Below are 22,615 nucleotides of genomic sequence, written 5' to 3' on the forward strand. Positions count from 1 at the left end.
GCTTGGCTTTAATCTTCCTTAGTCGTTTTTCATTTGGGGACATTGGCAGCAGCTGCCATTTCTTAATGCATGGGAGGCACCAGCAGCTGGGCTTTGCACTGGTGTTCACATATGCCAGGGGGCTGTCTCACCAAGACAGCGCTGACTCTCGCAAATGGAGCCTTGGGAAAAGTGACTACACCCCAAAAGATAATTAGAAGGAAAACAACTCAGGTCAAAGTGCAACACAGCCCAGCTGGAGGCCTGCAGACTACTCTGACCGGGACACACAGTCAGCAATCCATTTGCATTACAACCTGGTTCACTCTTACACACGCACACACACACACACACACACACACACAGATGGACGGGAAGCGCTCCATCCTCCTCCAAGGAGGACTTTGTTAACTTTTGGGAGTGCTGTCTGCAGAAAGCCTCTAGCTGTCAAGCCCTTGGGCTGAGTGCCTGCCTCACCTGAAGGGAGCCACCTTGGCCAAGGTCATACCCTTTTCCAGGGGTCGCTCAGGTCCGGTGATTGATAGGGCGGGTGGGGAGATACAGGCCTGGCTATCTTGGCCCAACTCAGGACAATTCTGAAGAGCCATTGTAACTGCTACGTTGTTCCCTGTGGGGTTAGTCAAGGTCATCGCAGGACCTCCGTCCCAGCTTGACCTCTCCCCACTGCACACTCCTGCTTCCTTCCTCTCCCTTCCACAGGCGTTGATCTCAACAACAGTACCTAATAAACCTCCCAAACACTAAATTCTGTCTCAGGATCTACTTCCTTGGAGAACCTAACCTGGAACACACATAATTAAAAGAAGGGTTCCGCAAAAACAATATTTATCCTTTCTGTGTGCCGTGCATTCTCGTGTTATATATTGTGTCTCATTTTTTAAATGTTGGTCATGACCCACTAAATTGATTTCATGACTCAGCCATGAAAATGCTAGCCTGGACTACACCCAGTTTGCAAAGGCTAGCCCAAACCACACCCATGAAGCATGGAGATGGTCAATGTGTCCTTTGAGTTTTCTTTGGCTACAAGTAAAAGAATGCTTGTGTAAACATGGATTAAATAATAGAGGTTTACTTTTTACATAACAACAGATTTGGCAATAGGTTCCAGAGTTTGTTCATAACTCAACAACATCAAAAACCCAGATTCTTTCTTTTTTTTTGTCCCACCATCCAATGTGTTGGCCATATCTCCCCATGGTCACAAAATGGCTGCCACTGCTCTAGGCATCATGTCCTCATGCAATCACCCCCAAAGGAAGTTAGGGTGGGAAGCATCTCTTCAAACATTTCTTTTAATTCAGGAAGAAAAATATTCTAAAGAAGCCCAATGAGGAGCCATCCCCTTGTTTCTTACTGGCCAGAACTAGGTCATTGTTTATGTCTTTTTTTTTTTCATGTTTATTTGTTTCGGGGAGAGAGAGAGAGTGGGGGAGGGGCAGGGAGAGAGGGAGACACAGAATCCAAAGCAGGCTCCAGGCTCTGAGCTGTCAGCACAGAGCCCAATGCAGGGCTCGAACCCATGAACCGTGAAATCATGACCTGAGCCAAAGTCAGATGCTTAACTGACTGAGCCACCCGGGCGCCCCTGCTTATGTCTTAATTAGTCTCGTCCATCTAATACCTAAGGTTCTGTTAGGAAAGACAAAAAGGTGAATGAAGGTTGGTAAGCAACCAGAAAGTCTACCACAAGTCATGCCAGGTATTCCTTAGCCCTTATTTCTTTCTAGGATCCAATGTCAAAGACCCTGAAATGAGGACACAGTCATTGATCTCAGGCAGATTCACAGCAGTCATAACACCATGCCGCATCCCAGGCCCTTGAGAGACAACAACAGTCAATGACAGCAATCTTTGCCACTAAGTAGGAATGTAATTTCACAATGTGTCCCAACAAAGTACTCCATGTACCCATTGCCAACTTATTAGAATTAAAACATGAGATAAGTAAGATCTGGTTCCTACTCTGGACTCTAGACCAGAGGATAACAGTGGGAAATGATATGAGGGGGAATTAACCGCTTTTTCACTTGTTCCACGTTTTCAGAACACTGACTCCTACTAACCACCCTTCCCTCCTCATTTGGAGTATTTCCAACTTCTGTTGGCCTGTCTAAATCCCACTTGTCCTTCAGAGGGGTCCGACTCAAGCCTGACTCCTCCAGGAGGTCTCCCTGGATATTCCAACCTTGTCTGAAATTATTGATTGAAACCACTGATAGATCTTAACATTATTCAAAGTGGGATAACCGGACATTGTGTACCTACTGGGTAGCGCAGAGGATGTATCTCTAGAAAGCATTCTTGCCAAAAACCAATCTTAACTGAATCCATGCCCAAGATTAACCACCAGTTGTACAAGAAATAAGAGGACTAATATTAAATGATACATAGAATGCAATTAGAAGTCTTAGAATGTCAAGAACTAAAGAACCAATGACCTACTGTCTTAAGTTAATGATATTTGTATAAATTTGTTTACTTTTGTAGATTTGTATCAGTTCGTTCTTTGCCACAATAAGTTAAAATATCACACTAGAATGTAGTGATTTAAAATAACAATTTATTATTTCTCATGAGTCTGTGGTCAGGTGGGCAGTTCTTTCGGTCTGGGCCAAGTTGAGCTGATCTAGGCTGGGTTTGTTCATGAATCTACGGTCAGCAGGCAGGTCAGGTGGGGACCAGCTCATCTGGAATGTCCTCGCCGGGAAAGTCCTCCTCCACAAATTCTCTTACCCACAGCAAGCTGTCTGAGCTCGTTCTCTGGCCGAGGTAGGGGCCCAAGAGAATACGTGGGATCATCTCACCGCCCGGACCCAGAAATCATGTGGCATCACTTCTGCATCCTGTTGGCCAAAGCAAGTCCCATGATCAAGCCCAGATTCCAAGGTGGGGAAATAGATCCCCATCTCTCAGTAGGAGAGGCTGCAAAGTCACATTGCTGGGTGTGGAGAGAGGCCAGTTACTACAATCAATCAAACAGGGGGTTCGAAGAGACTATGTGCCTACCAACCAAATGCAATGTGTGCTGTGTCCAGATTTAAACAAATCGGGTATAAAATCTCATTTGCGCGGTAATTAGGGAAAATTGAACACAGACTGAGTATTAAGTACAATATGGCATTGCTTTTTAATTGTCCTTATTTATTTTTTAAATGTCCTTATTAGTAGAACTATGTACTGAAGTATTTGTAGGTGAAATTATATGATGTTTGGGTTTTATTTTAAAATAATTCAGGAAAGGGGCACCTGGGTGGTTCAGTCGGTTAAGCGTCCGACTTCGGCTCAGGTCACGATCTCGTGGTTCATGAGGTTGAGCCCCACATCGGGCTGTGTGCTGACAGCTCGGAGCCTGGAGCCTGCTTCAGATTCTGTGTCCCCTTCTCGCTCTGCCCCTCCCCTTCTCATGCTCTGTCTCTCTCAGAAATAAACATTTAAAAAAATTAGAAAAAAATCCAGCAAAGAAAAAGAAGTGAGGGGTGGGTGGGGCTGTATGAATAGCAGATGTATAAGAACGGCAAAAAGTTGATAGCTGTTGAAACTGGGTAATGTACACATGGGCATCATACATGTGTATGACATACATTTACGTATATGCCTTTGCAATCTTCTGCAATAAAACATGTTTTAAAATTGTTCAGCTGTCTTTTGCTCAGATAGTTTCATAGAGTGTGGTGTGATCATCACTGGTGGTTGAGGAACATTTAAAGAGAAAGTCTCAGTTTGGTACTAGCCTGTCCTTAACACTTATCAAACGCACATTAATCTCCCTTCATGACAAAGTGTGAGCAGGTCTCAGGTTCCAGAGCCCTTGTTGGGTCCAGGATACAGCAAGAATTTCACATCATTGTTTGATTTTTCAGTGTTTTTTTTAAAAAAATTTTTTAACGTTTATTTATTTTTGAGACAGAGAGAGACAGAGCACGAACGGGGGAGGGGCAGACAGAGAGGGAGACACAGAATCGGAAGCAGGCTCCAGGCTCCGAGCCATCAGCCCAGAGCCCGACGCGGGGCTCGAATTCACGGACCACGAAATCGTGAACTGAGCTGAAGTCGGACGCTCAACCGACTGAGCCACCCAGGCGCCCCTCAGTGTTTATTTTTTACTGTTACCGTCTCTCTACTATGAGTGATGCTGCTTTTCTGTTCATGGATAATAACATGAAGTGCTCTTTCTTTGTTATTTATTTATTTTATTTTTTTAAAGTAGGCTTCACGCTCAGGGCACAGCCCAACGCGGGGCTTGAACTCACAACCCTGAGATCAAGACCTAGACTGAGATCAAGAGTCAGATGCGTAACCAACTGAGGCATGCGGGCGCCCCACAAGTTTCTCTTTTTAAATACATTTAAGGTTATATAGAGAGTGCATTGGGTTTCTTTTAAGTGATTAAAGCAACAAAGGTACGGTGGTAAAAGTTACGGAGAGGACTGTGAAGGTGGTTGCTTTCAGTAAGTTGGGGTACCCACTGTAGCAATTGCACATCTTACTGGCTTTACCCAGTAAAATTCTAGTTCTCAAGTCACAGCCGAGGCAGGGCAGTGGGGACTCTCTGCTCTGTGGAAGCATTCAAGGACCCAGGTTCTTTGCGGCTAATGGCCCTGTAACCCTCCAGGCCTTGGGGTCCACTTGGACTTCGTCATTCAGCCAGCCGACTGGGGAAGTGAGGTCAAGTCCACAGTGTCACGTGGAAGGATCTGGGTGCCAGGCCCCGACGTGCACCCTTCACTTCAGCCCACATTCTATCAGCTAGAACTTCATCTAGACGCAAAGGAGGCTGGAGATGTAACCACATGCTCAGGAAGAAGGGCTTTGGTGGACAGTTAGCGTTACCTCTGTCACAGCGGCCCTCAGATGAAAGTCGAGGGGAAAAAAATGCTAAAAGATGACCCCAAACTCCTCGGTGTGGCACACAGTAGTCTCTGTGATCCTGGCATTTTTAGTCAGGGTGCCCCCAGAGAATCACTATGAGCAGCATAGAAGACAGGATTATGGGGGCGCCTGGGTGGCTCTGTCGGTTGGGTGTCCGACTCTTGATTTCAGCTCATGTCAGAATCTCACGATTAGTGGGTTCGAGCCCCACGCCGGGCTCTGTGCTGACAGTGTGCAGCCTGTTTGGGATTCTCTGTCTCCCTCTCTCTCTCCACCTCCCCTGCACACACACTCTCTCTCTTTCGAAATAAATAAGTAAACTTAAAAAAAGAAGAAGACAGAATTACAGGGATTAGCTGGTACACAGTTGTGGAAGCCGGTAGAGGAGCCTAGGCAATGATCTTGTCTCTGCATCCTGTGGATCAGCTGTCGAGGGGGAGGGCTGGGCATGAACTGGAGCAAGGCCAAACTGGAACCTGGAAGGATGAACTTGGAGCCACAAGGACAACGGAGAGGAACAACTGGAACCTGTGTTCACAGTGCCTGGGACCTTGCCTCGACCTTCAGAGCATTAAAAAAAATGGCTTTGGGGGCGCCTGGGTGGCTCAGTCCGTTAAGTGTTCGACTTCGGCTCAGGTCGTGATCTCACAATTCATGAGTTCGAGCCCTGCATCGGGCTCTCTGCTGACCGTTCAGAGCCTGCTTTGGATCCTCTGTCCCCCTCTCTCTGCCCCTCCTCCACTCACGCACGCTCTTTCCCTCTTTCAAAACTTAAAAAAATAAAATTAAAACACACACACACACACACACACACGGCTTCAGTTTCACTTCCACCTTCCATATTCTCACACAGATCTTTCAGATCTTTCTCGTGGCCAGGGCCAACCCAGAACCATACAGGGAAGGCAATCCTGGAAAAAGATTTCTAGCCTAGTTGAACACAGTGCAAGCAGTACTGGTCGTGGACCTGCGGAACGCTCTGGCCTCATCCTGCACGACTCCCTCCGCTCTCGAGCGTAACTTCCACCGTTGCCATGCCAGCTATTTACATCTTCTCAACCCTTCCAGATGTTTCCTCACTTTATCTCTGCTGTTCTCACTCTCCGGAATGTTCTTTCCCGTCCTCGTCTCGGCCCAACTCCTCAGCCTTCAAGATCTGGTCAAATGTCACCTCCTCTAGGAAGTCTTCCCTGCGGTCTCCGGGCAGAGACGGGAGAATGGTAGAGCCGTACACACAGCGGAAGGTTGTGCAATGTGCCGTGCAAGTCTTCTCCGTGAGCCTTGAAATCTTCAGCTAAGTTCCTAAATGCACTAAGTGCTGAGCGAGACTGCATTTCTTCTCAACATTAGTGACGACGCTGGCCTTCTCACCTCGGTCTGGCTCAGGGGGGAGGCGAGGTAGCTCACTCAGGCACAGGAGCTCTGAGACCGGTTGACGCTTGGGGAAGAGGGAAGCAAGAAGAAACAAAATACAGGAACAGGCAGAAATTGTGGGGAGACCTTAGGCTGCCCGACCCGGAAGCTGGGTGGTCCGGTCTGTTTTAACCAAATCTCTAAAGGAGCAAGATCAACATGCTACACACACGAGGCACATTGGGTTTCCACTCTCGATTCTTTATTCTCTTCCCCCGTATGGCCTTGAAGTACGAGACAGAGAGAGACAGAGAGAGAGAGACAGAGAGAGGCAAATATATTTCCCTGTCCTGTTGATGTTGGACTTGGCCATGTGACTTTTTTTCCAGCCGATGCAACGTGGGCAGGAGTGACTAGTTCTAGTGCTAGTTCTGAGCCAAGGTGTTAGGAAACTTTACTTGTGTCTACTCGCTCCCTTGCACTTCTGCTATTCACCACGAAAGGAACACGCCTGAGCAGTTGTTCATCCAAACAGGATGACACGTAGATAAAACATGTGGAACATACACCTGAACTCAACTGCAGCCAGGAGCCAAGCCCAGCTGGTTTCAGAAGAGCTGTCCTGCACCTGTAGACCAATGAGCAAGAAAATCAATGTTTGGGGTGCCTGGGTCACTCAGTCGGTTAAGCGTCCGACTTTGGCTCAGGTCATGATCTCGTGGTTGGTGAGTTCGAGCCCCGAGTTGGGCTCTGTGCTGACAGCTCAGAGCCTGGAGCCTGCTTCGGATTCTGTGTCTCCCTCTCTCTCTGTCCCTCCCCCACTCACATTCTGTCTTTCCCAAAAATAAACATTAAAAAAAAGAAAAAAGATGAGTTGGCCATACGTTTGTGGGTCTAGTTCTGGGGTTTCTATTCTATTCCATTGGTCTATGTGTCTGTTTTTGTGCCAATACCATGCTGTCTTGATGATTACAGCTTTGTAGTAGAGGCTAAAGTCTGGGATTGTGATGCCTCCTTCTTTGGTCTTCTTCTTCAAAATTACTTTGGCTATTCGGGGCCTTTTGTGGTTCCATATGAATTTTAGGATTGCTTGTTCTAGTTTCGAGAAGAATGCTGGTGCAATTTTGATTGGGATTGCATTGAATGTGTAGATAGCTTTGGGTAGTATTGACATTTTGACAATATTTATTCTTCCAATCCATGAGCAGGGAATGTCTTTCCATTTCTTTATATCTTCTTCAATTACCTTCATAAGCTTTCTATAGTTTTCAGCATACAGATCTTTTACATCTTTGGTTAGATTTATTCCTAGGTATTTTATGCTTCTTGGTGCAGTTGTGAATGGGATCAGTTTCTTACAAACGTATGGCCAGCTCATCTTTGACAAAGCAGGAAAGAACATCCAATGGAAAAAAGACAGTCTCTTTAACAAATGGTGCTGGGAGAACTGGACAGCAACATGCAGAAGGTTGAAACTAGACCACTTTCTCACACCATTCACAAAAATAAACTCAAAATGGATAAAGGACCTGAATGTGAGACAGGAAACCATCAAAACCCTAGAGGAGAAAGCAGGAAAAGACCTCTCTGACCTCAGCCGTAGCAATCTCTTACTCGACACATCCCCAAAGGCAAGGGAATTAAAAGCAAAAGTGAATTACTGGGACCTTATGATGATAAAAAGCTTCTGCACAGCAAAGGAAACAACCAACAAAACTAAAAGGCAACCAACGGAATGGGAAAAGATATTTGCAAATGACATATCGGACAAAGGGCTAGTATCCAAAATCTATAAAGAGCTCACCAAACTCCACACCCGAAAAACAAATAACCCAGTGAAGAAATGGGCAGAAAACATGAATAGACACTTCTCGAAAGAAGACATCCGGATGGCCAACAGGCACATGAAAAGATATTCAACGTCGCTCCTTATCAGGGAAATACAAATGAAAACCACACTCAGATATCACCTCACGCCAGTCAAAGTGGCCAAAATGAACAAATCAGGAGACTATAGATGCTGGAGAGGATGTGGAGAAACAGGAACCCTCTTGCACTGTTGGTGGGAATGCAATTGGTGCAGCCGCTCTGGAAAGCAGTGTGGAGGTTCCTCAGAAAATTAAAAATAGACCTACCCTATGACCCAGCAATAGCACTGCTAGGAATTTATCCAAGGGATACAGGAGTACTGATGCATAGGGGCACTTGTACCCCAATGTTTATAGCAGCACTCTCAACAATAGCCAAATTGTGGAAAGAGCCTAAATGTCCATCAACTGATGAATGGATAAAGAAATTGTGGTTTATATACACAATGGAATACTACGTGGCAATGAGAAAGAATGAAATATGGCCTTTTGTAGCAACGTGGATGGAACTGGAGAGTGTGATGCTAAGTGAAATAAGCCATGCAGAGAAAGACAGATACCATATGGTTTCACTCTTATGTGGATCCTGAGAAACTTAACAGAAACCCATGGGGGAGGGGAAGGGAAAAAAAAAAAAAAGAGGTTAGGGTGGAAGAGAGCCAAAGCATAAGAGACTGTTAAAAACTGAGAACAAACTGAGGGTTGATGGGGGGTGGGAGGGAGGGGAGGGTGGGTGATGGGTATTGAGGAGAGCACCTTTTGGGATGAGCACTGGGTGTTGTATGGAAACCAATTTGACAATAAATTTCATATATTAAAAAAAAAGAAAAGAAAAAAGAAAATTAACGTTTGCGGTGGTTGTTTAACCACCTAATTAAGACATAATCCACATACGATAAAATTCACCCTTTTAAATAGTACAATTCAATGTTCTCTTTAGCAAGTTCACAGTTGTGCAACCATCAGTACAATCAGTTTTAGAACATTTTCATTCTCCTAAAAGGAAAACTCATACCCGTCGCATTTAGCAGTGTTCCCCCATTTCCCTGTTTGTGGTTGTGCACAGTGTTACTGGGGCAATAGCTGACACACAGGTATCAGAAATGGATCTAGTGTAAACAAGTCCACAATTTTTTTAATTAAAAAAAAATTTGTGGGGGGGTGCCTGGGTGGCTCAGTCTATTAAGCATCTGACTTCGGCTCAGGTCATGATCTCCCGGTTCGTGAGTTGGAGCCCCGCGTCCAGCTCTGTGCTGACAGCTCAGAGCCTGGATCCCGCTTCGGATTCTGTGTCTCCCTCTCTCTCTGCCCCTCCTCCACTCACACTCCGTCTCTCTCTTTCTCAAAAATAAATAAACATTAAAACATATTTTAAAAAATATTTTTTAAGTAATCCCTCTGCCCAAAATGGGGCTTGAACACATGACCCAGAGATCAAGACTCACATGCTCTACTGACTGAGTCAGCCAGGCACCCCAAGAGGTTGACAGTTTTACATTCTCCTTGGAGAAGTTCAGAGTAAGAAAACTTTACACGCACACATCCACCCAGATCTCCCTACACACATTGACACGACAGTACACATAAGCTCAGACACACTTTCACTTTACACAAATACGCCAACACTCAAAGACACGCTCATCTTCACTGATGCAAAGATTCACATACAAGACTCATGTGCACACACTGACAATTATGTGCTTGTACACTCACACACAGACAGCAACTTCCCAAGCTCCAGTTATTCAAATGAGTCGTCATAATTTTTCCATATCTGCATGTAACATATGCTTTTATTTCCTTAATTTTTTTCTTTAAATGACTTGACATTTTTATTTAAATAAATTTGTTTTTAAAGGAAAGTGCTACAAATAGATGGTCCTCATTTCCCATTTGCTCTTGCCTCTTCTTCTGGCCACACCCAATCCTACCCATTCCACGTGAGGGTGGAGTATCCAGTCGCCAGCTCCAGGAAGCTCCCGGACCGATGGCACACAACCCATGCAGTTGCACGGGACCCTGCACTCACAAGGACCTCTTGCTTACATTAGCGATCTACTGTAAGCATTTGGAAACTCTCAGTAATTTGTTAATTAGAACTACAACGTATTTTCATTTTGCACCAGGCCCTGTGAATTCTGTAGTCACCCTTGCCCAGGACCACTGAATGTCCCAGCTTCTGTGGGCTTCCCAAGGTGACAGCTCTTCCACCGGGAGCTGAATCAGAGAAGGTCACATCTTACACAGCTTGGACCTGGGAGTCCAAGCAGATGGGAGTTTGCATCTTGGCTCCGTTTACCAGCTGAGTAACCTCGGGCTGACCTGCCCCGACATCCACAGGGCCCAGGACGAGCGTACAAACGGAGGCCTGCAGGCCGTGTGGCTAAAAGTCTTCCTGGTATAAACAAGTTTACAAATTGTCAAATAAAATATGTTTTAACCTCCTATTTTAACAAACGAAGTTTGTTCATTATAACAAAGTGAAGAAATATGCGTAAAGCTATGGTTTTTACATGTCCTAAAATTGGCAAAATATCAATGATGAGTGAATTAAATGATGATTGTACGTGCCTGGATATCGTATTGATGTGTCAGTGTTGCGAGAGAGTGCGTGCACATGCGCCTACATACACATGCGCACGTAAGTGGGGGAGGGGCACAACATCTCACAACAGGGTGACCATGACCAGAGCCAAAATCAGGTAGATGCTTGACCAACTGAGACACCCAGGAACTCCTCGAAATGAATAATTTAAAAATACATAATTAATAAAGGATTATGTATTTACTCCATAAAATTCTTCTTGCCTTTGTTTTATTTTTTTAAGTTTACTTATTTTGAGAGAGAGAACGTGCAGGGTAGAGGCAGAGAGAGAGGGGAGAGAATCGCAAGCAGGCTCCACACTGTCAGTGCAGAACCCAATAACTGAGAGCTCATGACCTGAACTGAAGCCAGAATCGGTCACTTTACTGACTGAGCCACCCAGGCACCGCTTCTTGCCTTCATTTTAGCAAAATTGCTCATTATGTTGTTATAGTAAAAGTTTTTACATAATGTTTGTGCTATTGACAGTGATGATCTAAGGGAATAAAAAATAAAATGAAATTCTATGGAAGTATAAAAGCTTGAATATATTTTCATCAGAAATGTGAATTTTTTTTAACGTTTATTTATTTTTGAGACAGAGAGAGACAGAGCATGAATGGGGGAGGGGCAGAGAGAGAGGGAGACACAGAATCTGAAACAGGCTCCAGGCTCTGAGCTGTCAGCACAGAGCCCGACGCGGGGCTTGAACTCACAGACCGCGAGATCATGACCTGAGCTGAAGTCGGCCGCTCAACCGACTGAGCCACCCAGATGCCCCCAGAAATGTGAATTATTAAAGTAAATGTAAAAAATTAACAAACTAAAATATTTTACTTTTATTTATTTTTAATTTTTATTTATTTTTGAGAGACAGCCAGTGGAAGAAGGGCAGAGGGAGGAAGACAGGATCCGAAGCAGGCTCTGCAGACAGCAGACAGCCTGATGCAGGGCTCGAACTCATGAACCATGAGATCATGACCTGAGCCAAAGTCAGATTCTTAACCGACTGAGTCACCCAGGCGCCCCAAATATTTTATGTTTTTAAAAGTTATTTTTGGGGCGCCTGGGTGGCTCAGTCGGTTAAGCGTCCCACTTCAGCTCAGGTCACGATCTCACTGTCCGTGAGTTTGAGCCCCGTGTCGGGCTCTCAGCTGACGGCACAGAGCCTGGAGCCCGCTTCAGATTCTGTGTCTCCCTCTCTCTCTGCCCCTCCCCCGTTCATGCTCTGTCTCTCTCTGTCTCAAAAATAGATAAACGTTAAAAAAATTTTTTTAAGTTATTTTTCTCCTAGAATATTTTATTAACTTCTTCTGTGAAAATTAAATTCTCTATTAAATTAAAATTACCTTTTAAAATCAAAAGGCAAGGGGAGGGTGGCTCAGTCAGTTAACCATCCGATTTCAGCTCGGGTCATGATCTCACAGTTCAGCTGTCAGCACAGATCTCTGCTGTCAGTACAGAGCCTGCTACAGACCCTCTGTTCCCTCTCTCTCTCTTCTGCTTACGCTCTCTCTGTCTCTCTCACAAATAAATAAACATTAAAAAAAAAAAAAAAAAAAAGGATGTGGGCCAAGCCTGGGATCCCATCGGAGATTCAGCTGGGGAAGGACCTGCTTCCAGGTAGTGGTCCAGGATTCAATTCTTTATGGGCTGGCAGACTCAGTCTCAGCTCCTCTCCGGCTATTGGCTGGAGGTTGCCCGCCAGTCTTTTTGTTTTGTTTTGTTTTGTTTTGTTTTCTTTTGTTTTGTACCGTGGGGGCCTCTCCATATTGTGGCTTACTTCCACAAAGCTAACAAAGGAGAGCATCAATAGGGAGAATCCGCAAGCAAGCAGTAGTTACATCCTATGCAAGGTCATTACAGATGTGAAGTCCTATCCCTGTTGCTGTATTCTATTCGTTAAAATCGAGTCACGGGTCCCATCCACACTTAAAGGGAGATTACACAGGAGTATGAATGCCAGAAGGTGAGAATCATTGTGGGACATTTTAGAATCTATTCCCTACAACTGCCATGTGTAGTTGTTACAAAAATTGCATTAATGCGTGAGCACCTCCAGAAGGACAAAATGGAACATAAAAAGCAGCCTGAATTCCTTATGCATTTACGCTATCAGAGAGGAAGGAATCTGCAAGTTAATCCATTTCTCTTTGCTCTTATCTAAGTGCTTGCAACTCTCAATTATCCCTCCACTAGAACCAGAACTGGAGTGGCCATCTCCAATTAGGCAGCAGTACGACCCATGACACTACATTTGGACACGACTGTTATTTTGAGGTCATGACCTAAGAGATATGGAGAAGCTTCTCCCTGGGGCCTGAGTGATGTGAATCAGGAGAGAGAAGTTTAGGATTACGAGTTGTTCTGTGACAGCCTTGGGTGCCAGAGTCTGAGTGACAGAAGCCCCATGTGTTTTTAATAAATTCATCCTTTATGTGTGTATGTTTGTAATATTCGGGGCTGCTTGAGCATCCTCACAACATGGCAGCTATATTCCAACCCCATCCCTCCCCCCACAATGAGGAATCGAAGAGAGAGAGAAAAGTGGAAGCCACCATGTGTGTCTTTTATGACCTGGATGTGGAGTTCACACACCATTATTTCTGAGATATCATTCTAGTTATTACACAGGTCACCCTTTTCAGTGTGGGAGCATCTTACACAAAGGTACTATAGTAGCAGAGTTCTAACACAGACCCCAAGCGGGGCGTCTGGGTGGCTCAGTCAGTTGAGTGTCTAACTTTGGTCCAGGTCATGATCTCGTGGTTTGTGAGTTCGAGCTGCACGTCAGGCTCTGTGCTGTCAGCTCAGAGCCTGGAGCCTGCTTTAGATTCTATGTCTCCCTCTATCTCTGGTCCTCCCCCACATGCACTCTGTCTCTCTCTCAAAAAGAAATAAACATTAAATAAATAAGTAAACAAACAAACATAACAAAAACGAAAACAGCCCCAAGCTTCCTCCCCACTGGTGTGCATGTGCCATAGAATCTCCTCTCCTTGAATGTGGGTAGGACTTGTGAATACAGTGGATGTCACTCATGATTATGTTAGGTCATAGGGCAGAGGAGATTTTGCAGATGTAATTAAGGTCCCTAATCAGTTGATTTTGACTTAATCAAAGGGGGAATGCCCTGGGAGGGGCTGAACTAATCAGGTGAGGCCTTCAAAGAGATCCGAGAGATTCTTGAAGAAGCCAATAGCTATGTATGAACTGCCTGTCAAGGAGGCTGTGTAGCCAGGACGTGAGAACAGCCTCTAGGAGCTGAGAGTGCTGCCCTGCCGATAACTAGGGAGAGAACCGGGGCCTCCACACATACAGCCAGAAGGGAAGGGGTGCTCCCAACAGCCCCCATGCTTTGAAGAGATCTCTGACCCTCAGGGGAATCATAATCCCCGCTGACACCTTGATTTCAGCCTTGGGAGACCCTGAACAAAGAACTTCTTGCCTACAAAACCTAAGAATAAACCAGTGTTGTTTCGAGCTGCTCGATTCATGGCAATTTGTCACACAGCCGTAGGAAACTCATACCACTGTGAATATCAGGAGGCAAGAACTATCGGGGGCCATCCTGGGGACTCACTACCAAAACTCGATATTGTCAGACCTTTTACCTCTTGCCTGTCTTGTCGGTGACCGCCCACTTTTCTTCTCTCTCTTTCCTATGCACAACCTTCTTTACACTTCACTCATTCACTCACCTACTCCTTTGTTGATTCATTCATTCTGCAAACAATTCCTGATCCCCTGCTGTGTTCACACACAGTCCTGGTTGATGGGGACCCTGCTGTGTTCACACCCAGTACTGATTGAGGGGGATGCAGAAGTGAGTCTTGTGTGTTCCCTGCCTTGCAGGAGCTCCAGTCTGGAGCAGGAACCATTCCATTGTATTCCTCAGCCCCCTTAAGATTACTCCCAATATGACTCTTATGTGGTTCAGACCCCAGGACTTTCCAGAAAACCATTTAAGCACATTGTTCCACCCCCAAACGGCAAATTCAACCCCAAGGCATTATGTACAAGAGATTTTGCTGAAGTTCCAAGTAGAGACCAAGGACAGTGTTATATTACATATTACAGGCCAAACATTACCAAACTTCTCTACTACACTTCTCTCTCCTCATGCTCTATTATTCGGGAAGTCTTCTCCCACTCCACCACTGCTAAACATCTTAATTATTCTGGGAAGTTCTATTTTATTTTCATGTCCCTCTTGGCAAAACAGAAGCCTCATGAGAAACCAAACCAATATGGATGTGGGTGGATAAGGGGTTTGCCTCATGGTTCTGCAGACAGCTCCACCCTTGAGACCTTGAATGAGGTCCTTGCTGTCCCAGTTTCCTGGCCTGCATTCTACCAAAGGCCCTAAGGGAAGAACGGCGTCTCCCCGGGGACTCCAGCTTTTGAAGCCCTTGGAAGAAGCGTTAGGTAAACAGCAAATCTGGGTAATGCTGTCTGAGGGTCTTCAGAATGAGGGCGTTGGGACACAGGGCCAAAAACCCTGTGGATGGCAGCTACGATCTACCTCCAGAACACCCCAGCCAGAGCCCCTCAGGGCCCCCCTGGGTCTGAGGCTGAGCTGCTTGCTGGGCGTTCCATCACCATTCCAGAAGCTAGTCCCCCACCCTGGGTAATGTGCATCCTCATCACCCTCCTGTCTCTTGAGGAGGGATCTGTCTTCACTCACTCCCACACAATCTCATCCAGTCTTGTGGCTTTTCATACCATCAATGTGATGACTCATCAGCCTCCCGCCCTGCCTCCTCCCCTGAGTCCCAGACTCATTACCCGCAGCTGCTAACCGATACGTCCACTGGGATGTCTAATGGGCAGGGCGCACTTCCCGGGTCTGAAGTGGAGTTCCATTTCCTCCTCCCCTCTCCCCAACTGCCCCCACCGCAACCTACTTATCCCCGTCCTCCCATCTCAATAAACGGCTCCATCACCATCCACCCGGCTGCTGGAGCCAGAAACCAAGGAGTTATCCTTGGTTCTTCTTTTTCTCCCATCACCCAACTATAATTCATCAGCAGACTTTGTCAGCTCTCCTTTCAAAATGCATCCCCATTCTGTTGGTTTCCATGGCTCCCGCATTGGTCCAGGTCACCACCCTCCCAGGCCAGGGGACGGCAGCAACCTCCTCAATATGCTCCCTGCTTCCTCTCTTGCCACCCCGCAGCCTATTCACCACACAGCAACCTGAGGACATATCATTCCCCTACTAAAGCCATCCAAGACTTTATGTGGCTGACAAGCCCCTGCATGATCTGGCCCCTGTCTGCATCTTGAACTTCAACTCAGACCACTGTCCCTTATATTCTGCTCTGGCCACACTGGTATTCTTTCTGTTCCCTAAACACACCAAGCTTGAGCCAACCTCAGGCCCTTTGCACGTGTTGTTCCCTCTGCCTGGAATCCTCTCCTCTCCACCACATATTTGTGTACCTCACTCCTTCTCGCCACTCAGATTAAGTCCAAAGTTCACTTCCTTACAGACTGTGTCCCTATCTAAAGATGACCCACCTGCCTTCACTCCCCCAGCCACTGCCTAGTATCTCATACTATATTTCCTCCACAATTCTTATTGCTATCTAATTATCTTATTTTCATTTGCTTGTTTAAATTGTCTTCCCCACTAGAATTTCAGCTCCGAGAAAGCTGTCTACCTCACTGCTCAGTCCCTGGCGCTTAGACCAATGTTTGACACAAAGGACCTGCTCAGGAAACATTTGTCAAATTCACTCGTTCAGTCAGCACATACATATTGAGTACTTACCGCTTGATGGATAACCAAGGATAACCAACATGTCTGGCATCAGTGAGTTCGAATTCAGGCTTCACCATTACCCAGCTCTGGCTTCCCCTGTCCATACGGAAGAGGACTCTCTTTCCTCATCCATAAAATGGGAACAACAGTACCTATCAGGCATGACTGTTACGAGAATTAACTTGTAAAAGGCTACCAGGCAGCCTGGCACATACGCACTCATTAAATAAGTATTTCATCCACGACCAAGGGTGATCTTATCTGGCAGAATATGTGGGCACAGGCCTGGGGGCTCTAAGACGGCCACGGAACAGCTGCTCACGTGGGAGGGACGTCAGCGTGGGCAAGATAACACGAAGGTCAACTGGTGATGCACCTGGACCCAGGAATGAGGGGCAAAGACTATACACGAGCCAGGGCGGCTTCTCAACGTAACAGAGAGAGTGGGACACTGAATGTCTCCCGGGGGCCTCCTGGCAGTAGCACCCCTTACTCCCCAGTCAGGCCAAGGAATATTCCCAGTTCTCAGAGCCCAGCCCACCTAGGTGTCCACCAGCTGGGGGCACAGAGAAGTCTGGCAGGGAGTAAAAGATACCAGGCTTCTGGGCAAGGTTTGACAATAGGAGTTGTCCTTCCACTGAGTAGAAAACAACTATGCAGCCACCAAAAGCATGAGGATGCTTTTAAAAAAAAAAAAAAAGCTTTATTTTTTTTTTAAAGTAATCTCTACGCCCAATATGGGGCTCAAACTCATGACCCTGAGCTTAAGAGTCAGATGCTCTACCAACTGAGCCGGCTTGGCACCCTGGGGGATGCTCTGATAGGAGCGATCTCGAGAGCTGTTGTCGAGTAGGAAGAGGCAAATTTTAAAAAGACTAAAAGAAAACAATAACATATGCCATGTTTGCTCATGTGCACCTTTACTACCTCTGGAAAAATGCATAAGAAAGTTAGTGACGGCAGCTGTCTCTGGGCACCGAAATGAGTGGTTGGGGGATGGGATAGAGGGAAGACTGCACTAAATGCCCCTTCGCCTCTTTTGAATGTTGAAGCCCTTGAATGTAGTACTTATTCAAAACTACTTAAAATATGAAAAGAAAAATGCAGCTGCCACTCACGGTGGGGAATTGCTTTACCCCTCCTCTTTCACCCAAGGGACTGAGGGAGCGCATACTTCCAGAATGATCTATCTACAAAGTAAAGCTGATTCTATTGTTCCTCTTTATGTTACTCCTCTGTTTAAAGCCCTTCAGCGACAGACTGAACATACTGTACAACCTCAAAAAAAGTATTTGTTGAGTGAACGGGTAAATAAATGAACCAATCGCCTTTTGTCTCTTAATTCTTACATATTGATGGGGAAGTCCATATTAAGTGAAAAAAGAATACTGCAGAATATTAAGTTAAGGACGATCCCATTCTTGAAAAATAAGATAATTGCATATTCATAAAATTATATTGCGTATTAGTATACTCAGTATAAATTCATACCTATTAGTGTATTCATGTACATGTACATGATTATTGGTTCATAAAAAGAAAAAAAATCTGGAAAGACCCCAAACTTGCTGGTTTGTTATCTTGATCTTAGTATAATTATGTGAATAAAAATGTGGGTAAAAATTCACCCATCTGTATTTAACAGTTGGACACTTTCCTATATATAGCTATAGCTCAATTTTTAAGAGGAAAAAATCGTGGCGCCTGGGTGGCTCAGTCGGTTGAGCGTCCGACTTCCGCTCAGGTTATGATCTCACGGTTTGTGAATTCGAGCCCCACATAGGGCTCCACGCTGATGACTCAGAGCCTGGAGCCTGCTTCTGATTCTGTGTTTCCCTCTCTCTCTGCCCCTTCCCCACTCACACTCTGACACTCTCAAATCTCTCTCTAAGAAAGAAACATTAAAATAAAGAAATAAAGAAATAAAGAAATAAAGAAATAAAATAAAGAAACATTAAAAAAATAAAAGGAAAAAAAAGATGTACCCCCAAACATTATTAGATACCATCTCCTAGGACAGTTGGGATGGTCAGGGGGCTTTTGATTTTCAATGTAGAGCTGAACATTTTACCTCAAGCACATAATTATGAATCCTTTGAAATATATACCTTTTTATTCATATTTCATTTCAGATTCCTTAACTTGGACTGCAAAGCCTCCCACTTCTTCTGCTGCCTTCGTCTTCATTCTGACCACATTAAACTATTCACCTTCTCAATATGTCATGCTGTTTCTTACTCCAAGCCTTTACCTTTGCTGCTCTCTCATCCTGAGACACCCTCTCCCACTTCCTTGACTCCTCCCACCTACCTAACTTCTTCTAGTTGTTTAAGTCTCAGCTGAAATGTCACCTCCTCCAGGAAGCCTCCCTTGACCTCCCCCTGCTAGGTCAAATGCTCTAGAAACACCTAAGAGTTGCCTCTGTCACAACATTTGACTAACGTCCATCTCACCATCCAACCGTGAACTCCTGGAGGCAGAGATTGGAGTGATGGGGTCACAAGCCACGGAACATCTGGAGCCACCAAGAGCTGGAGGAGGCAAGGAAGGATCCTGCCCTAGAGACTCCAGAGGGAGTAGGGTCCCTCTCATGCTTCGATTTCAGCCTGATAATACAGATTTCAGACTTCTGGCTTCCAGAAGTAAGAGAATACATTTCTGTTGTTTTAAGCCACCAAAGTTGTGGAAATTTGTTACAACAGCTTTAGGAAACTAACATAATTGATAACCTCCTTTCTAGAAAACAGTTTGGCAAAAACAAATTATAAAGTTGGTTATGTACATAATAATGAGCCAGCAACTTCCCTTGGGGTAAGCCCTGAAGAAACCCTTGCTGGTGTCCACCAAAAGACACATGCAAGAACATTCCTCACAGCGTTGTTTATGATGACAAAGCCTGGAAACAGGTTACATGCTCTTCCACAGGAAAAAGGATAAACTGTGGCATATTCACGTAATGGAATATTATGCAGCAGGAAAATAAACAAACGACAGCAATTTGCAACAACAAGCATAAATCTCACATGCCTAACGCTAAGTGGAAGAAGCAAGTCACACACGAAAAATGAACAGTATGATTCTGTTTATATAAAGCTCAAAAACAGGTAAAACTAAACAGTGCATTGTTTTGGTGTTTATTTTTTTTTTTAATGTGTATTTATTTTTGAGAGACAGAGAGAGCACGAGTGGGGGTGGGGGACAGAGAGACAGACAGACACACACACAGAATCTGAAGCAGGCTCCAGGCTCTGAGCTGACATTACAAAGCCCAACACGGGTCTTGAACTTACCAGCCATGAGATCATGACCTGAGCCGAATTCAGACGTTTAACCGACTGAGCCACCCAGGCGCTCTTGCTTTGGTGCTTAACCTGTAAAGAAAAGGGGAGAATAATTAAAGCAAACCTCCAGACGGTGGTTATTTGAGGGAAGGAAGAGTCTAGGATGGGGACTATCCTGGAGACACACAGGAGGCATCTGGGTAAGGTGACCACGTATTCTGTTGCCTAACTGGCATACTTTGGGGGATGAAAGGGAGGATGCTAGTTATAATTATGGCATATAACAGGTACAAACCAAAACTGTCCCAAACAAACCGGAACATAAGATCACCCTATTTCTGGGGCGCCTGGGTGTCTCAGTTGGTTAAGCATTGGACTCTTGATTTCAGCTCAGGTCATGATCTGAGATGGGTTGGTGGCATCCAGCCCCACCTTGGATCCTGTGTCGACAGCCCCAAGCCTACTTAGGATTCTCTCTCTCCCTCTCTTTCTGCCCCTTCCCCACTTGCGCACACATGCACACACGCGCTCAAGTGCGTTCTCTCTCAAAATAAATAAATACACTCAAAAAACAAAGATCACCCTCCTTCTGAGACACATAAGCTATTCTTTCATGGCCGGTGGGTGCAGACATGGGAATTTGTTTCATTAGTGCCTTTAGACTGGACAAATATATTATATTATATTATATTTTATATATATATATATATATATATATATGTCAGAATCATTTTTTTTCAACTAACAAATGAATAAAGTGGGTTCCAGAATCAGTTCAGTTTTTAGTAGCAACTCCAGATACAGAAGCAGACTCTTGACTAAATTCAGCAGAAAGGGAATTTATGACAGGGAGAGCGCTGAGCTCACACAATTGCCAGGAAGGCTGGAGAACGAGGTCAGAAAACAGGCACAAACAGAAGGCAGGCACACAGCAGGGCCCACGGCCAGAAGCTTGCCCGGACCAGGCCGCTGAGGACACACAGCTCCTCCCACTGCGGCTGGTGCTGCCCACCCGGCCAGGCCGGCCAAGGGACCGACGCTCCTGCCAACCTCGCTGCTGGCCCCGGAACATAGACGGTGTTGCCGCTTCGACACCACCCACACAGCCCCCCTCGATTTCTCCCTGTCCCTGCTGCTTTGCCGACTCCACGGTCAAAACCCTCAGTGCGTGCATCTGACGGGTCGAGCCAGCTGCAGGCGAGGCTCAGATAGTCCTCGCCAACCTCTGCTTCCTTGGGAGTGGGCGCCGCCTGCCCCCGTGAGAGCCATTATCCGGGCAAGTCCCAAATTCAGGAAGGCTCAGCAGCTGAAAAATAGAAATTACCACAATGTGTGCCAGGCGTGTCAGAGACGAGGGATAGACGCCAAAATGGACCCTAAAGGATCGAAAGAGTCTTAAAGGTGACCAAGTTCTGGAATCTTATAATTCCCCACACCAGCAGGGCTCAGGCTGCGACTTAGAGTAAGGTTTCTGCAGTTAACGCGCTAGTTGGCGTCAGGGATACGGTTAAGGGAAGTGATTTACCCACCTGCCCGCCCACACTCCCCTCCTCGGGACGCGGGCCCTAGACCAGCTGGACACCTGATTGGATCAGTCATGGTCACCTGATCCAAAGCTAGACAACCCATTGGCTGCCCAGTAACCGATTAGAGACTCTGTCGCGAGCAGGCGCTCCCAAACTTCCCCTGCGAGCATCTATTTTCTCCATCATTTTTTCGGGGAAGCGCTAGGTGGAAAGAAATGGGTAACAGTTCCATGTATTAAGTAGCTAGATCCAAACAATTTCATAAGAATTTACGGCCTAAGAACTTAGACTCTGAAAAGATAAATTGAAAGAAAAATTTTTTATTTCATTCTTAATCACAATTGCTGTCAATGGGATGTTGGGGCACTGCGTGAATTCTCAAACCTTGGCAGCAGATTGGGCAACACCTTCTTTCCCGTTCCAGGTTGACTTTCAAGTAACAATTGCTTTTTATCACAACAACCACGGAAAACCCACCTTGCAAAGATATGGCGGCATGGAAAGAAATGTCGTGCAAGCTAATGCTGAAACTACATTGAGCTACCTTGAGCTAGTAGTTCAAGAGGCATCGGGGAGAGATGTCAACTATCACTGCATTTGCCTGGAAAATGTAAAATATTACATGGTGCCCCTATGAGTTTGCTGCAGAACCCCCAGGTGCCTTGGCACACAATTTGAAAATTGCTGCTCTAAACCATACACTAAGAGAGGCAGTAGCCATTCAGATCAGGGTAGAGTCAGATGTTTTCATGCTGAGGGATGTTGAAAAAATAATCAGAGAAAACTTGTTTGCAAAGAGAAGAGGAAGAATCAAAATATAGACATGCCAAGAGGCCATAGAAGGAGCAAAAAAGAAAGGGCAATCGCCTGATGCAGCCAGTACGGCCTTCAGTTGAATTCCATGATCTCACCCCAGAATCCATGTCTGACCTTGAGCTCCTGATCTGTTGCCTTAAACTCGCCCCTCAGACTCAGGGAGTGGTAGCAGCTCCATCCTTTCAATTGCTCGGGCCAAAACTTGGGATCATCCTGACTCTCTTGTCCTCTTGGATCACCCTTGACTCTCTTATTCTCTCACATCCCACACCTAATCCAATCCGTTAGCAAATTCTGCCATCTCTTGCCTCCAACACATATCCAGAATCGGACCACTTCTCCCTATCTCTATACTGTTGACCCAGCCACCATCACCTCTCATCTGGAAACGCTGTGACCTCCTCACTGCTTCTACCTGATCTGTTCTTAGCCCAGCAGCCAGAGGGATCCTCTTAAAACGTAAGTCAATTCTAGGCTCTAAATCCTTTGATGGCCCATATCTTGCTCAGGGTCAAAGCCAAAGCCTGTAATATGACCGTGCAGCCCTA

The 22,615-nt window shown here is 45.6% G+C and overlaps 1 long non-coding RNA gene across 1 annotated transcript; it reads right to left on the bottom strand.

Annotated features, from left to right (window-relative positions):
• Positions 1–2,554: 2,554 nt before the first annotated feature.
• On the bottom strand, positions 2,555–21,244 carry LOC125914181 (uncharacterized). Its single transcript, XR_007455237.1, has 3 exons — positions 21,050–21,244; positions 19,735–19,815; positions 2,555–2,846 (listed from the first exon to the last, which is right to left on the bottom strand). It is a non-coding gene; the product is annotated as an uncharacterized LOC125914181 (long non-coding RNA).
• Between the last annotated feature and the right edge of the window lie 1,371 nt (positions 21,245–22,615).

Source organism: Panthera uncia (genome assembly GCF_023721935.1).
Source record: "Panthera uncia isolate 11264 chromosome D3 unlocalized genomic scaffold, Puncia_PCG_1.0 HiC_scaffold_8, whole genome shotgun sequence".
Lineage (NCBI taxonomy): Eukaryota > Metazoa > Chordata > Mammalia > Carnivora > Felidae > Panthera > Panthera uncia.